At 45.9% G+C, this 17,433-nt stretch overlaps 1 long non-coding RNA gene across 1 annotated transcript; it reads right to left on the reverse strand.

The window, feature by feature from the left end:
* Positions 1–8,973: 8,973 nt before the first annotated feature.
* Positions 8,974–17,063, reverse strand: LOC104617491. Its single transcript, XR_738001.1, has 2 exons — positions 16,757–17,063; positions 8,974–9,393 (listed from the first exon to the last, which is right to left on the reverse strand). It is a non-coding gene; the product is annotated as an uncharacterized LOC104617491 (long non-coding RNA).
* Between the last annotated feature and the right edge of the window lie 370 nt (positions 17,064–17,433).

Raw genomic sequence — 17,433 nt, forward strand, 5'->3', positions numbered from 1 at the left:
TTCATTTTCTCGTCCTTGATACTCAGCTTATGTATATCAGCATCTCTTTACAGAAGTCAATAGAGATACATGTCTTTATGTAAGCTAAAGATCTGGTCCAAGACTCAGTCTATATTACAAACAAGTTTCAAAGAGATTCTTGGCAAATGAAGAAGGAAAATAAAAGTCTTTTTGTACTCTGAAATTTCCCAGGAATAAAACAAATGCACAGTCAAAGCTATTTAAATGACATTTCAGGAGATCAGTCATAGAATCTATTAATTTCTTTTTAAGCAGATGGAGTTTGCAAATTTACTTTGGGCTTATAGGCTAACCTGTTCTATTGCCATCATGGCCAAACCTGATTTCTGACATAAGACCAAGTTCTGTGTTCACAAGAGTCTCAATGCTTAAATGGATAGGATTCTGCTCAACATAGATAGGGTTTAATTAGAAGAATAACTTAGTAAGAGTCTTAGCAAGGTTGTATCAGCTCTTGAAGCCAGGTTACATACATATTCAAGTAAGTCAGGCATATACCCACCAAATATCACTTGATTTTTCAGAATACAAGATCATAATCAAGCGTATGGTCTCACATCCATGCTCACATAAAGCAGTGCTGTACCCTGGGGAAAGCTGCTCTGAAATCAATGTGACTAGTCACTCAGTAAAGCTCTGCACAGCACAGTCCAGTCCACAGCATTTATAGCTAAAGATTGTAGCTGCAAGCTTGAGCCTGATTCCCCACTGCACAGTGTGAACAGTAAATTACAATTATTCCCACTTTTAAGGTCTTTGCCTAAAGAGTTTTATTCCTATAAAAGCAAATAACTGCCCCCCATTTTCTTGTACTGCTGGAGCAGAAAATGTCTCTGCAGTTGTGATTCTCTCTTGACTCTGTATTTGGTGGTCCTATTACACCCACCTCAATATAGGCTTTATTCTCATGTGCGCTAGGATCATTTACAGGCAGTGACTAAATGCTGCTGAGACTCTCCAAGGAGGTTGGCAAATTGACTTTAGCTGGTTCCCTAGGATTACATGTACTTTGCAGTCCAGTGCTGCCCATGACCACATATGGTGCATTCTTGCAGAGAGCTGGGATTGGGCTGGGACCAAGTTCCTTTTCATTTCTGCTTTGTTTGCTTCCAGTTTGCACATGCCAACTTCACCAACACAGATGAAATAAGCTTGTGGTACATGGCAAACAGAGTTATAGAGGCTGTGAGCAATGAGTAAGCTGGAGCTTTTGTTTGTGTATCAACAACCCAGCTGTCAGGTGCATCCTGGCTGCAGGCATTTATTCCAGGTGATGCTGTAAAGAACAGAAACAGGGCAGTATGGCATTGCATGCCACGTAGGGTCTGCAGTGCCAGCAGTGAGAAAGCTCTCACAAATTAAGCACAGCTGACCTGCAGGAATAAGCCTAAGCAAGAGTAACCCATAATAATCCCAGCTCTTTGAATCCCTCTGTTTCATTAGAGAGACTTTAATAGCTTTATAAAATCAGGAAAGTATTAATTATAAAAATTTACAGATGGGAACATAAAGACTCTTGAGAGGTAGTGGCCGGCAAATTCAGATGCTGGTTGAGATCCATGCGTGCTTTCTTGCTAATGATCCCGCAAAGGATGGTTGTGCGTGTCTCAGGTTGAACATCTACACTTTAAAGCAACCATAGACAGGGGCCACTTGGGAAAATCTTGCACAGTTAACTTCCTGAGGATCCCACAGAAAATCAGTGGTAGAGAAATAAAAACAAGGGTTGCAGACCACACAGCTCCCCTAGCTCTTCTCCCCAGGAGACTTATTGCAGGCCAGGCTCTGTGGTGTTCAGAGGTCAGGCTATAGCCAGTCCCTTGAAAGAAGGGTGTACCGGCGAACAGTTAGCCAGCTTTCAGAAAACTCTTTACCTTTGAAACACTCTCCATAACTGTTATTACCATGTTTGCCTGGTTACCAAGAAGATTTGTATTTTAATAATGGCTTTGCCCCTCCCTGAGTCCCATTGACTTAGGGCTTTAGTTGGCTTGTGTCATCTTCTCCTCCTCCTGCTTTAATTAAGATACATTTTACTAATTATCCAAAGAGAAACATGAACACAGATTAAAAACTGAATTATGTAAGAAGGTGGGGTAACTGAGATTCAAGGGAAAGGGCTGACGTGGCTGCGCTCTTACTCAGACATTGCTCTTTTCCAGTGACCTTCACCCAGGGAGTCAAATTTGGTGCTCAGGCATTAATTAACCCTCTCAGTTTCCCCAAGAAGACTGCCCCATGAGCAACGGGCTCCCATGGCCAGCTGGATAGTGGCACAGAGAAGTGCAGTAGCTTGCCTGCGGGAACAGAGCATGACACAATTTCCTATTAGATCCATTAGGGAGGGTTATGGCTCCATTCTGACCATCTGACTGAACACAGAAAGAGTGGAAGTATGACAAGATTTTGCTTATCTACTGAAAGGTCTCCTCTGCATCCTACGAAATAGCTGGCCTTTGACCACTGCTGGTGGGAAGGCAATGAATTTGAGGTACTTTTTGGGGAAATCAAAATAGTTGTTGCTAAGGTCTGTCCTCCCATGAACTCAATCCTACTGCTGTACATTGTGAACACAGAGGAACAGGGGCAAGTTTAAGTGACTCCAAAACCAAGCTCAGTACCTCAGACTCATCCTTTAGATTCTGAAAATGCTAGCAAGAGCAGGGCTTATTTGTTGATGCCTGTTTGCAGGGGTTTATTTGTCTGAAAAGGCTAATCAGCTATCAGGATGCAGAGGCAATTGCTTAAATGTAAAGGAAAAGGAAGAAATTGTTCAAAGCTATTCAGATGAGGTAGCATGGTTTGCATTTTGATGTCGGTGTGCAGCCAACTGACAAATGCTGAGCCACAGTCTGGTGTAAATCCAGATGAATTCCATTAGAATCAACAGACTTGCTTCCAATTTATTCTGATGCATGATATTTCCGTTTAGATTTACATTAGATTTGTTTCCTCTTTTCCATAACTCAGTTTCCATTGTGTACAAAAACAGCCTGGGCCAGATCTTGATCTCATTTGCATTGGATGAAAACAGTTGTTTCAAATGGTGCTACACTGGATTTATAATTGCATAAATGAGAGCAAAATCTGATCTTTTCCAAGTGAGAATTTCCGAGGGCGTTGCCGTGTGAGAACACCTCTGCCGCGGTGAAGTGATCAGGTGCTTTGCCATCGATTTCAATGGAGAATTTTCATCTAACTCCTGCACTGGAGCCCTGAGCTTAACAGCTGCTACCGCTTCACACACCTAAGGTATAGAAGCCCCTCTTTCCTTCGGAAGATGAGCTTACAAGCCAACACTTCCATCATCTCATCACCTAACACATAAATAACATACATTGGCTTAGAGGAAAGTCAGAAACAGGAAAAGCTCAGCGTTGCTTGGCAGAAGTCTTCCTCAAAAGATATATTGGCCCTGATATATTTCTTTTGCCACACATGTTGTTTATAACCCAAGTTCTCCATGTTGCCTTTTGCTTCCTACAGATCTTCCTACCTTGCTGCCTTTCCGATTCCCCTTGTTCAGTTGTAATTGGAAACGTTAGGAGCAATGCAGTGATTCTCTGGCAGATAAGGCTGGCTCTTTTGGTGGCCCCACTGCTAGCGATAGATTGGGTTATTACTAATAACTAATAAGAGGGTTATTCCCGGCAACATGTGCAATCAAATGGATTTACTCCTCCCCAGTGAAGCTGCATATTTCACTGCTAGCGGGAAAATAAGGCCATTTAGAATCGTTTATGGTAGTTGCAACAGCTTTTATACAAGCTATGTTGCCATAGGTTCTAGGAGGACTTTCAACTCGGCTCGTCCATCTGACTTCACCACCTCTCACTCTTGTTCCTTGCTGTCCTCTAGAAATCACTATTTCAATGGGACATGGACAGGCATTGCTCTCACTCTGGATCTTACAGGTACTATACAAGCTCAGCTAACCCTTAACACACTTGCCTCCTGACTGACAGCTGTAATGCTTTATAAGCATGGATATTCCACCTCAGTTCTCAAAGATGAGTTTTGCTATGAAAATATGCAGCTTGATTCTTTGTTACCCAGAGCCTGGGGAAATGCAAAGCTGATACAAAAAATGTAGCTGATAAAAGCAGCTACATGAGCAGCATATTCCTTTACATCTATATGGCTTGCCATTTGAAATGAAGACATACCTCTTTCTTTTGCATTTGCAGGACTCCTGTGTGTTTAATTCCACAGTACCTTTAGGTTCCTTTACAAATTTAAATATTTATTTTAATTTACAACATTTAGCACCAAACAGGGAAGACAACAATGACAAGAACAACTGCAATGACACCAATGACAACACCACCCTTACAAGGCTATCAGTATTAGAAGCACATTATGTGGCAGATTGAAATTTCAGCATCTCTATACTTCTCTCACCATGTCATCTCAGCCCTGTGCAGAGAGACTGGAAATTACCCCATGGGTTTGGCCTGCAGTATATAAAACAGAGCCTTGAAAAAACAAGGCAATCATCAAATTTCCAGTGTAGGCGGCAATCTGTCTGTTAGGTTTGCACACATACACATTATCGGGGCCCACGAGTGCCTAAAGGCAGTCTTACACAGAGCAGCTCGGCAGCTCGTGCCTATAAAACACAAAGGCACACCAGGTTCTCTTCTGTCTGATGCTTCACAGCGAGCAGTAGCTGAGTGGGACCCATCATGCGGTAACAAAGGCTGACATAAACACTTATTTGTGATTTTGTTCCCCACGGTTTTTATTCCACCGTGCAATTTACATTACAACTGGATCCTAATTGTCCATTTTAGCAGGCAAAGAGCAATCTGATACAGATTATAATATGCAAGGTAAAGCAGCATCATGAAATAGGTGCTACCAGCCAAAGACAGCCTCCCAGTCTCCCAGGGTTTTGACGCTGGCTGATTAAGCAACTGGGCAGCACTGCCTGGAATTAACATAAGCTCAGAAAAAAACCCCAGGACAGTAGGAGTCTGTTTGACCAAAGTAAAAGTGCCATAAGCCCTTTCATCAGGGCTCCCTGATAGCCCTGAGAGTCTGAAGCAACGTAGTCCTGAAAGCACCTTTGAAGTGACATGGTGCTACTGTCCTCCGTGAAGGGACACCTGGGAAGTGGCACACCACAGGGCCAGTATGGCACGATGGCCTGGCCCTGCAAGGGAGCATCAGCACAGCTGCCTCGAGAAAGGAGCCCCTGCAAAGCACCACTGGTCCCACAATGTTGCTGGGAGCCCCCGGGAGGGTAACGAGGCACATTTGGCCTCAGCAGCCTGTCTGAGGTAGCATGGCAAAGCCGCTATGAGGACAGAGCCCCAGAAAGCAGTGTGTGGCCCTGAAAAGCAAGCCATGTGGCTGAAAATCAGGAACACCTGAAAGGAGAGCACTTCCAGGAGGGAATGCCACACAGCCAGCCTGACTAGGAGGCTAACGTGGCACAGGGCAGCTGTGCCAACAGGCTCCTGCAAGGAAATGTGGTGCAGCTGCCATGGATTGGAGAGAGTGTGTGCAAGTGCTTCTGGAGGAGGGAAATCCATAATGAAGCAGCCTCAAAGGAGATGTGACACAGCCTGCTTGAGACCCTGAGAGCTCAGTTGGCACAGCCACTGCGTTGAATTCTCCTGTATATGAAAAAACCTCTGTATTCCCAGGGCCACTAGTGCAGACTCATTGATTAGAAGGCAGGGCAGGAAATTAAATGAGGCAGGTGAATTAAAGCCAGACTTCACAGACTGCATCTGTTCCTCCATTCCCTCTGGGTACAACACTGATGTAACTTTAAAAAGTAAATTTAGTGCTGAGGAAAGCTGCCAGGCTGATGGCTCTGTAAACTGAAGCACTTGATGCATCCACAACTCTGGTACAGGAGAAGCATAGAAGAGCCACTGAAACATGCCTCAGCCTGAGCTGCCCTGCTGAAGCACCGGAGTTGGCAGAGATGGCCTGCCTGGGCTTGTCTTCTGCTCATGAGGCTCAGGAGAAGGAGCTGGCTGGGAAGGCCTGACTGTGGCTCCAAGGTGGAGGTGAAGACAGCTGCGAACAGCAACACTTTTGGTAATCCTGTCTGCGATGCCCCATCAATAGCAGGATCCCAAAGATGAACACTCCTGACAAGAAGAAATCCCATCCATGGTGCAGCATGCGAAGTTGCAAACAACTCCATCTTGCGGTACACCAAGGCTGGCACGCGGACAGAAGCTTGCACACCTTTCAGCTTTGGTCCTTGGTCTTGTCCACACCTGTGTTCACAGAGAACAAGGGAAACATACATTTCAGAGCTTAGTTCTTACTATCAGCATCTTTCCTGGTATTTGGATGTACAACAACAGCCCTATACTCTGCAGTCTAAAGAACCTGGCTGTCTTTTGATGGACCTAGACAAGCAAAGAGAGACAGGACATGGCAAAAAAAAGACCTATTTTGCCACCTAAGTGGGTGTCCAGAAGAGGATTCAAAGCATGCCTCTGCCCGTTTGGAGACCTGACCTTCGCCTTGGCCAGACTCAGGTAAACCCCAAATGTCTAAATTACATTGTAAAAAGTGGCTGTCACCTCTTCTGTGAGCAGCTGAATGGTATGATCCCAGTATTTAGCAAGCATTAAGGATGCCTGAAGCTAAGGAGTAAGAGGCAGCATGAGGAGGACAGGCAGTAGAAGAGGCAGTGTAGAACAAGTGAGTAAAAGGATTGTCCCACTGACTTCCCAGTCCTCTCGTCACTGGAAGGTGGCACAGTCCTATCTGCAAAGTGTTAAAAATCTCTTGAAGGAAAACAGCAACATAATGAACAGCCAAAGAAAGAAAGAAAGCAGTCAGCTCTTGTTCCTCAAGAGCATAGCCTCTTTTCTCATATATCTTGCATTGAATTGCAGCACAGAGGGGAAAAAACAGAAATACCTCAAATAGATCCAGTTAGTTTTACCTCTTTTTATGCTGTACCTGTGGCTGTTTCCAGGTGGTTTGCCTTTTTTTCCCCCCTTCTTTTTCCCATGTGATAAGATCCATCATTTGAAGGACAGCAACCAAACCAGCTCTTCCTGCTCTGAAGAAAGGCAGCAACTGCACTTAGAATAAAAGATTGTCAGGCAGATTTGAAGTGTCAATCAAAGCCTATCTCTGAAAAAAACATTAGTCCAGGCAGCTCCCCACACCACCACAGTTAATTTACTCTTTCCAGATATCCCCCTGAGCTGCAAAAAGCCTTCCAGGGCTGACCAGAGCTGCCAGCTACAGGCATGAGGTGTTAGAGTAGATACTGGACCTAATTCAACTCAGGTTGGTTTGCCTTGGAAAGTTGCAGAGGAAAAGAGTATGATTATCAGGTCCAGAGAAGTAAATACTGGTCTCCCAGGCTTTGTGAGGCAAACTGCACCTTTAACTAGAAGAGGGACATCGATTTAGGACTCTCTTGCTGAGTGTGTTCCATCTTCAGTGGCACACCTCCACTTTAATATTATTATTATAATTGAAATTATTATTTATGACTGTACCTAGGGCTGCACAAGGCACTTTCCAAGCACTCAGGAAAGTACTGGCTCTGCTCCAAGAAACTCATTATTTCAGGACAGACAGACGCGCAGAGGCGCCGCATGGCCAAGTGGCAGAAATGCTGACCCAACAGCACCAGCACACTCTCCACCGTGTGCCTACCTTGTTGGATGACCTTGGAAAAGTCACATTCCTTCTTCCCATGCTTAGTCCCATCCTACTCTGTCCATCTCAGTTGCTTGGACTGAAAGATCTTCAGCTGTGACCATGTCCATGTCTTTGTCTTAGAATCTTTTTCTGTGCAAAGTGCAAGGAAGTATTTGGGGAAATATTTTTGTTCCTAAGGAAAAAAAAACCTGGAAAATTAGAAACTCCATTTTTCATGGCCTTTCTTCAAATGCTTTTGTTGGAAAAAAGAACCAAATGTTTTCTCATTGCTGAAAAGGTCCATAAAGGCATGTTCTTCAGTTGAAAAACAGAAAATGCAGGTTTGGGGAGTTTGGTAAGACAGTTGCCAGTCATTGAAATTTTCCAGGGAAAGTACTGTAGTGGTTAAAAGAAACATCCATTTTGTCCGGAAAATAAGTTTGAACCTAAAAATCAAGTTGTTCTGTGAGCAGGAGAACTGGTGAAACCCATTCTCCTTATGATTTGTGTATTATGACTGCTTTTTATTTCTTCTTTTCTTGGTGCTTCCAGCTCACTGTAATATCTCTAGGGCACCCTTATCCCCTCCAGACCTCTCCAGCAAAGTCCTTGGCTCTTCCAACAGCTTCTTGCTTTGCAGGCAAGGTGCAGCAAGTGCAGTAGCTGGTTTGAAGCTAGGCAGGTACTGACTGACCAGCCAGTATCTAAATGCCAGCTTGTCACCTGGCTGCTGCATCTCAAAATAGATAGGGAGCAAGAGGTGTAATTACCTTTCCTTCAGTAGGATATTAACTTAAATGTCTCTCTTATAACCAGCTGCTGTGTTTTCACAAAAATTGCAGGAATGTTTGGTCCGCAAGACCTGTCTCCATCAAACTAGGTTGAATCAGGTCAGCTGGTTCAGAAGTTATTGGAGCGGGGGCACACAGATGGAAGAACAACACAAGGAGGTTCATTTCCTTATAAACCCTGGCTCAAAAATAAGGCAGTTTTGATGTAACAGTGGGTCCCTAAAGTCAGGTGAGGTAGTTGCTGTAACAGTGACCAATCAGTCTCTGTCCTTTGGATATATAAAATCTGTCAGGCTCCAGGACTGTCCGTAGTGCACTTACTGCTTATTTGTTGTACAGAGCCTTCAACCTTGAAATCAGGGCCTCGCTATATAGTTACTGCTCAGGAGCCCAGACAGTCCCTAACCTGAGTCACTTACAGCTGGATGGACAAAGAGTACAAGAAAGGGAAGAATAAATTATTTCAGACTTACATGTAGGAAAACAAAGGCCAAGATCAGCAACTTACTGAGGAATCCAGTGAGAGTCAGAAGGAGTCTCAGATGTCCTGTGTCCCCATCTAGGGCCCTAAGGAAAGTCCACCTCGGCTCCTTCTCGTTTCATCACCCAGGCAGAAGTCAGCCTTTCATGGGTATTTCATTCTGATTCACTGCCCTCAGGAGCTGAGTCAGTGTTACCCAGGCTTCTCCTTTGGCAGCTGAGACCACATGGCACACTGATGAGGAAACGTTATTTGTTGTTTTGTTTGGGTTAATTATTCATGGGCATTGTGCTGAAAACACTCGGAGCTGCTTTCTGAACAGTCCTTGAGCTGGCGTGCAGGGAGGGACTTACCAAACACTGGTGGCCGGGCTGCCTTTCCACGGCCAAGCTCTCTTCCATCTGCTTCCCTTCAGCCCTTGTCACGCGCTCTGTCTCTCATGGCTTTGGCTGTGCTCTTTGGCATTATCTGAATAAGAAAGAGGCAAATACTTGGAGCTCTGTAGACATGCAATCAAAAATGGCATTTGACCAAGGAGGCACTGACCCTGGTGTGGGGAGAATATAAACCTGATCCTCTGTTTTGTTTTTTCAGTTGTGCTATACAGCTGAGGATAAGCCACTTGCAGGGTTTCAGACCTGTTTATCCTTCTGCAAAAGATGCCTTCACTCTCCTTCGGATGATCTGCAACTGTCTAGAAGCCTTTCTCCAATAAGCAAGGCTCTTCCTCTTTAGTGTATGCTCCTGGAAATCCATTTTTCATCTTAGAACAAGGGTAGCCTGTAGCTTTAGGAGCACTTTGAGAATGATTACAGTAAGACAGAGCTTGAATTGCTCTAGACATGCTCACCCCCATGCCTTAGCGCCAAACGGTGGTGTTCTGGGGTTATGGTTCCCTAACATTTTGTGACAGGGGTACAAACCCTGCATAGAATACTTCAGCTTAGCAAAAGTAGGACTACTTAGTTACTCTCCTGAAGACCCTTAGAAATCGTCTAGGGCTACCCCACAGGGCCTCCAGAACAGTGACTGAAGCTCGCTCAGGTTTCGAGGGGTACCTGTCAGGGCTGGCATTTGTTTAGAGAGCTCGTTATCATGCCTTGGACTGACACCAAGATACTCATGGCCCATAGGCAGCAGCTCTACCAAGCAGCCACCCCACCCAGCCGAGCCAGTAAATGCAGGGCTGAGTCTTTTGACTCCTGTGAATTGCTCTTTGCAATTATGCAGACTAGAAACAGCACCTGCGCTGCAAACATTTCATTAGGACTTAGAGAAGTTCGAAGTTTACGGGGTGGGGTTTTTTGTTGGGTCCTAGCAAAGGATATAACTTTGCTTAGGCTGATACCAATCGCTGGTTGGGTTTTCTGCAAAACCCAGATCAGGATTCATATTCCAGCGTTTGCTTCCTCACTTGAAATTTCAGGGGATTATAATAGCCAGGGATTTGCTGTGAGCCCACCCTGTAGCACATCTGCCCCATAAAACACTGGGACACAGGAGAGGATATTTATCCCAACTGGGAAAAATCCTCACCTGATATAAGTCAGCACAACTAAAGAGAAGTCCTGGAAGCTGTGCCATACCACACCACAGAAGAACCTGGTTTAGACTATACTTTCCATTCATTAATTCTTTGCCTACAGCCGAGACAGACACCCCCCCTCCGCCATGGGACACATAAACTCAGTTTCATCTCATGCAATCCCATGCAACTGCACAGGGGAGGAATTCAGATCCTATGGACCATGTTCTCTGCTGGTGCATCTCTCTGCTTTTCTTAAATGAGCTTCTTGGACTGAGCAGTAAGTAACTGAGTTAAATATGGGTGTCATTTTCTGGCCTGTACACTGCAAGAGGTCAGCAGAGGTAACTGCACCAGTGCTTTCAGAACTTAAAAATCACTTAACTGATTTCAAGAAGTTTACACCAGCAGAGAGCTTGGCCCGTGAGTAATACCCATAAATACTACCTTCAGCCACAGAGATGGAGAAGTCAGTCCCCCACCTGGCTGTTGCCTAAGTAACACATCTCTAGGAGGATAGTTTTTAAGCCAGTGTTATTTATCCAGTAGATGGAAGCAGGCCTGTTAAGGCCATACCAGGTCAACATATGTCTAAGCATGTGCTGAAGAACTTAATTAGTTCTCCCTGAGAAGAGAGACTCCCAGTTCTATTTAAAGGATCGTTATCCTACTGTGAGATGCCTTGGAGCCTGCTGCTAGGCCTAAGCTTAACAGGGCAAATCTGTAGTACTTGAATGGGAGTGAAAAGTCTCCCCTCCATGCTGAGGAGTAATTGCTGAGCAACCCCAGGAGTTGGAAGGTCAGTGCAAGGAGCAGACATCACAAAATCACACTGAAACCTAAGGGACTTAATTCATGTCTGGGCTGTAATACCAGCTTTCTGCACAGGGTCAAACTGTGTAGATCCCGTTATTTTCCTGGTTTCTCTTTCTAGAGATCCAGCATCATCTGCTGTGCTTGGTGACTGCTTCTCAGGCAATTCCAGTGAGAGTGAGAAGGGGTGACAGGATAGTGGAGTAATAAAAGCCTGGAGTGAGCCACTGCTGGGTGCCTATGTCAAACATCAATCCGTAGTCATCACAGGAGTCAAATGTAGGCAGTAGTTTCTTAGCATCAGCTAAACTGGACCTTATGCAAGTGGCTCAGTCATAGTTTTCATTTATGAGGCCAAAAACCAGACTGTAAACTGAACACCAATAAGGGAATTAGCTGGGTTCCCTAAAGATGGATAGTTTCGTTATTCTGCCAGGAGGTAGCTCCTTGAGTGGATGGACCTTTGGAAAACTAGGCTGAACAGCCCCTGAATGGGGTCCCAAGCAGGGTCCCAAGCATATTAAAGCTTGTATCAGCACTGGCACTCACCAGGGACACCAAGGCTGGATTGCAGAAGAGGGAGAATCCTGGACACGCTTATGTTGACCTAAGAGTGGCTTATATACCATGTGGGACCTTGATCTGCTCTTCGAGCTGTCAGGATTTGTTCCTAGATGAGTTGTTACAGTAACTGAACTAATGCCCTGAGATAGATGTTTTCAGGTGGCTCCAGGCCAGAAAATCAACACCAAGAGATTCCAGAGAATAGACTTCTGCTAAACTCAGTGCCGGCATCTACTTTATTTAACCTATTCACCAATGACTTCTTGAACTCCATTCTCCAGGCAAGCCATATATATGACAATAGCTGCTTGGCCTCAGTGAACCTCAGCTTTTAAAAGACTGAAGGGATCCCATGTGCTGTGGCTGAGTCTATGCCAGTAAATTAAATGGGCCTGGGACTTTCTTCTGCATTGAGGGAACAGCTGGCACAGAACGGCCAGTGTTTTCATATTAAATTCTTAACATCCAAACCTGCATGGTCACGTTCAGACAGCTCATAAGGAACAGTCCCTGGTCCATGCTAGCTCCTGAAACGCATCTGAACTGGGCCAAAACTGCAGTGCCTTGCAGCATTGTAACAGAAAGCAGTCATGGTACTGGTTAATTTATTAGTACCGCACTTGTCTGACTGACTGCTAGAGGACAAAAAAGAAGCCTGAAACCAAGTATGAAGGCTCTGTCAATGTGCTTGTGCTCGTACCGTGTCCGGAGCCAGCTGGAGCTGTATATGCTTAGGAACGGTCAGTGACAGGCACACAGCACATCTAGGAATCGCTCTGGAACACCCATTTCTCTCCTCTATTTGAAATAGCTCATGGGTTAAGTGGTGGATTCACCCGTCAAAGACAATATCCCTCCACCTAACATCTAGCATCAAAATACAGCCAAAGTAGTGTGGCCAGCAGGAGTAGGGATGTGATTGTGCCCCTGTACTCGGCACTGGTGAGGCCGCACTTTGAATACTGTGTTCAGTTTTGGGCCCCTCACTACAAGAAGGACATTGAGGTGCTGGAGCATTTCCAGAAAAGTGCAACGAAGCTGGTGAGGGGTCTGGAGCACAAGTCTTACAAGGAGCAGCTGAGGGAACTGGGGTTGTTTAGTCTGGAGAAGAGGAGGCTGAGGGGAGCCCTCATCGCTCTCTACAACAACCTGAAAGGGGGTTGTGGTAAGGTGGGTGTTGGTCTCTTCTCCCAAGTAACTAGCGACAGAATGAGAGGAAATGGCCTCAGGTTGCACCAGGGGAGGTTCAGACTAGATATCAGGAAAAATTTCTTTACTGAGAGAGGTCAAACATTGGAACAGGCTGCCCAGAGAGGTGGTAGAGTCACCATCACTGGAAATGTTAAAAAAACATGTGGACATGGCACTTCACGACATGGTTTAGTGGGCATGGTGGTGTTGGGTTGATGGTTGGACTTGACGATCTTAAAGGTCTTTTCCAACCTTAATGATTCTGTGTGATTCTGTGAATTATCAACAAGGAGCAGCTAATGCCATAGACCCACTACCCAGCACTGCTGCTGACTATGCCATGGGAGGCCTCTTTGGTTGGTGCTCCACAGCATGTAGCTGGCAAAGAGCATCCGGGCTGCTTGCTGTGGCAGACAAAATTTGGGAAGAGTCGTGCCAGTTTCAGGAACTCTCACATCACCACCAGACCAGCTGAGCAGCTACCTGGCTCTGGGGCCCTGCACCGCCTCCAGAGCGAGCCAAACAGGTTCTGCCATGGTGTGGTCCACAGTGCCAGGACTGATCACGCCTCAGGCAGTTGGGACAGCCTCCTGCATGGATGCTGTTGCATCTGTGCTGGATGGCTGCTCTTTTCATGTCGAGACTTGCTGGTGGTCTCCTTGCATTGGGCACTGATGGCTTCAACACCACAGGCTGGCCCAAGGCCACCAAGCTGGGGAGGTTCTCTCTCTGCTTGTTCGTTCACATTTCAAGTCTTGCTCTGCTCGTTTTACCCACTTGCAAACCATGTTACTGTAATAAGTAGCTCTCTAGGGCAGAAACTGTCTTTCAGCATGTTCTTTGCTCAGCTTCTACTGCAACAGGATTGCAATCTCCATCAGTGCAGCAGTAATGTGATTAACAAGCTCTGCACAAGGGGGAATTGCATCCTCAGTGGATGTGATATTCCCAGTTCTGGGCTGCCTGTGCGTTATCCCAGGGCAAGAGGTCATGTTGACTGAACTCCAAAATGGCTTGCTCGAACTTCTGAACACTAACGTCCAAATAAATTTTCAGCATTAGCTGGTATGCTGATCCCTTTCCTGCCAAACTACAGCCTTAAGTGAATTTTTATGACTAAGTTATAAACCCCAGAAAACACAAGCAAGAAGTGGAAATGCTGACTTGGCCTTTGCTAAACGCCAATTATCTACAAAGGCATTGGGGGGGGGGCGATGAAAAATAGGGTCATTTTCATGTTTTCTCTGGTTCAAAGTAAACTGTCCCGTGAGCTCGTTGTAGGAACACATAGCATACAGAGTGACCATTAATATTTATAGGCACGACACTGAGCTGCAAACCTTGGCAATCAGAGCGACTCCACTTTTGGAATTAATATAGCTCTGCTTGGCTGGCATCTCTGTACAAAAGAGTAAGTAGGAGACACCAAGATTTTCAGGGAGAACTTAAGAAGCAGATGCTGACCTTTGATGGAGAGGGTCCATACTTCACTGAGTCGGTGAAGTACTAAAACCAACTCTTAAATCCTTAGGGCTGCTGGCCAAACCCAGCACGATGTTCTCCATTCCTCTCTGCTCCTGTGGCTCCTAGGCAGTCCCAACACTGCGTAGGCTACTCTCCTTGTATTCCCCATTGTTACCCAGCTGATACAGACCAGCATATCTCCACAGATGCTACTGGAGCAACATGGATTTATAACACCTGAAGATCTGGATGAATAATCTCAAGGCTCAAAATGGTGCTGTAATCTCAGTTGCAATGCAGCACCTGCCTTCTCCCACTCTGTGTTTCCTAACTCCCAGTTTAAGTGAGAGAACGAGCCCTCTAAAAACCAGCCCTCTGCATGCTGAGGATCTGGCAGGGTGCTGAGTCACAGAGGCTGTGCTCAGCCCAGGACTACGTACTGAGCAGGGCGGTGACTGCGGAGCCACACGCAAGCATGTCGCAGAAGTATCTGGGGGGGCCACACTGTGACGATAGCTCAATCAGCCCCAAGAGCCTTAAGAGAAACGTATCCCCAATTTTTTGGGCATTTACCACTCATGCCATACAAAGTACTTTGCGATTGGCTGAGGTTGTCACAACCCAATAATCCTTCATGTCCAAGAGCTCAAGGAGAGACACGACTTCAGGGGGAGACTGTCCACCCCCCACAACGCATCCGGCCCTGGGAAAAGGCATAAGAGATTGGACAAAGGTGCTTGTTCAGGAGTCAGAAAGGTTTTGATGAAATTCAAGGACAAAAATATTAGAAATCCCACTCCCTTTTTCATGTACTCACAACAATTAAACTGATGCTTTCAGCAAAAGGCTCTACATTTTCAAAAACGGCTAGTGGCTTCAGGTGGGCAGCACACCGGGGACAGGATCTCCTGGTGATTTTTGCATTGCTGCGGTTATGCCCTGATTTTGCAGCAGGTGGGAAGGTGCATAGCACTTTACAGAACTCCAGCCTCTGTCAAAAGAGTGTCAATATGTGCACTCCATAAACTCAGTTCCTCAGAATCCTTTTTTACTCTCGAAATTTCGGGCTGAACAATTTAGGAAAATAAACACTGGAAACAACAACAAATAGAAATGCTCCTGCCATTAAACGCAAGGTGAAAAGGAGGAGCTGGGCCAAGTTAATCAGAGAGCTGAAATGAGATGTTGGAGAAAGGGGCTGTGGGTGACTTGGAGTTTGCAGTTAGCTGAGCGATGTGAAATCTCTTGTGTCTGGCTGAGCTCTGAAAGGAAATGCTTTATTAAATCTTCTTTGTGTGAGATTTCAAGCTGCCTCTGGACTGGAAAATAGAACCATTCCAGTATGTGGCATATAATCAGGAACTGAAGTTTTTAGTGCAGGTTTTTCTGCAGAGGAAATTCTGATCAGCATCGACACGTAACTCAGAAGGCTCAGGGTTCAGAAAGATGAATTAGACACAGTACATCCGTGCTCTGCTGTGCACCTCTTCTACCCAGTATCCCGAAAATGCTTCACAGAATTAATTTTGCTGGCAGCAATAAGCCAGGCATTAGGAAAGACAGCACAGGTGGGCATAAATTCACCCCACCGAATCTAAACTGTCTGTCGTGGTGGGTCCATGGGTCTCAGGTCCATGATCTCAGCTTTCATTCCCACTGGAATATAAGACTTGCCCTGACTGATCTCCTTTGCACTGGCTATCCTGGAAGTCTCTAGTCTCACTGTACATAACTGCCATGATCTGGCCACATTTTGGGAAGCTGCAGCCTCTTGCCATCTCTGTCCAGCACTCAGTGTGCTTTGCTGTAAGTTGGCAGCTCACAGCTCTTCCCTGTCAAAGCAAGACTGCACCACCCCCAAATACTTGCAGAAAGTATCTACCAAAAAGAAATGGAGAGCCAGGCACGACAAGAAAGAATGAGGATGAGAGGTTCCCAAGAGCACTCCCCCATGTCACACAATCTCCCTTGCCCTTTTGCTTGTCTTGTCTCTCCCTCTGTGCTTGGCCACGTAGTCGGGAAAGTGAGAGCTGATCAGAGACAGGACAGGCAGCATCAACCAGATTTCCTCCTCCTCTTACCCCTTTATTTCACACCACAGCATGTCTGGAGCCAAGAGCCTTGAATCTCCATCTGCCTGCTGGAAATTGCAGGGTTTGAGTTCCTGATCTGTTTTCTGCAAACCCCAACAAGAAAGTGTCCCAAAGGACTGAGATACACAGAGCATTCCCCTTTCTTCACACCGCCACCACCACAGATGAGCTCCTTGCCTACCTTTTGTTGCTGACAAGAAGCAGGACAGAGCCATTCTGGATATTCGCTTCTTTGAGAGTCTCGTGCTCCTCGAGCTGCCTGGAGTTGTAATAAAATGTCTTCTTCCAGGAAGTGACGCCCTCACGTACTAAGTGAGCCCGTAGGTCCATCACTGTGTCTCTGGGCTTGACCGTCAGGGACATCATCAGGTCCTCATCAGCCAGATGCACCTTAATGTGGTACCTCTTCCAGCGAGAAAGACTCCTTCGCAACGTGTCCATCCTCTCCAGCTCACCAGGGCCGGTGTGGCAGAGAGGAACATCCACCTGGGAGGTCGTTAAAGCAGGGATGTGGCTCTGAAGAGGCTGTCTGCTGTGAACTACTTAAAATGTCCTGCCAAACCTGTTCCTCCCAGTTGCCGCACTGCATGCTTCACATTCCAGGGAAGAGCTCACCTGGCTCCAAGAGCCTGCTGGCTGGGAAACGTCTCCATGAATCATTTCCACACACCCCTAAATCCCATAATAATTACAACATCTTCACAAAGTGCTCTTCATTCCAATGGCTCTCAGAGGACTTTAAAGCTGGATCTGCATAGGCATTAGAAATGTGGGTGCATGTGAGAAATGAATGGGTTTAGTAACCTCGTGTCTCCTGCTCTAAAAAGTTGCCAGCTGTGGGGTAGATCAGTTCCACAA

The sequence above is a fragment of the Phaethon lepturus genome, unplaced genomic scaffold (genome assembly GCF_000687285.1).
Source record: "Phaethon lepturus isolate BGI_N335 unplaced genomic scaffold, ASM68728v1 scaffold13272, whole genome shotgun sequence".
Taxonomy (NCBI): Eukaryota; Metazoa; Chordata; class Aves; order Phaethontiformes; family Phaethontidae; genus Phaethon; species Phaethon lepturus.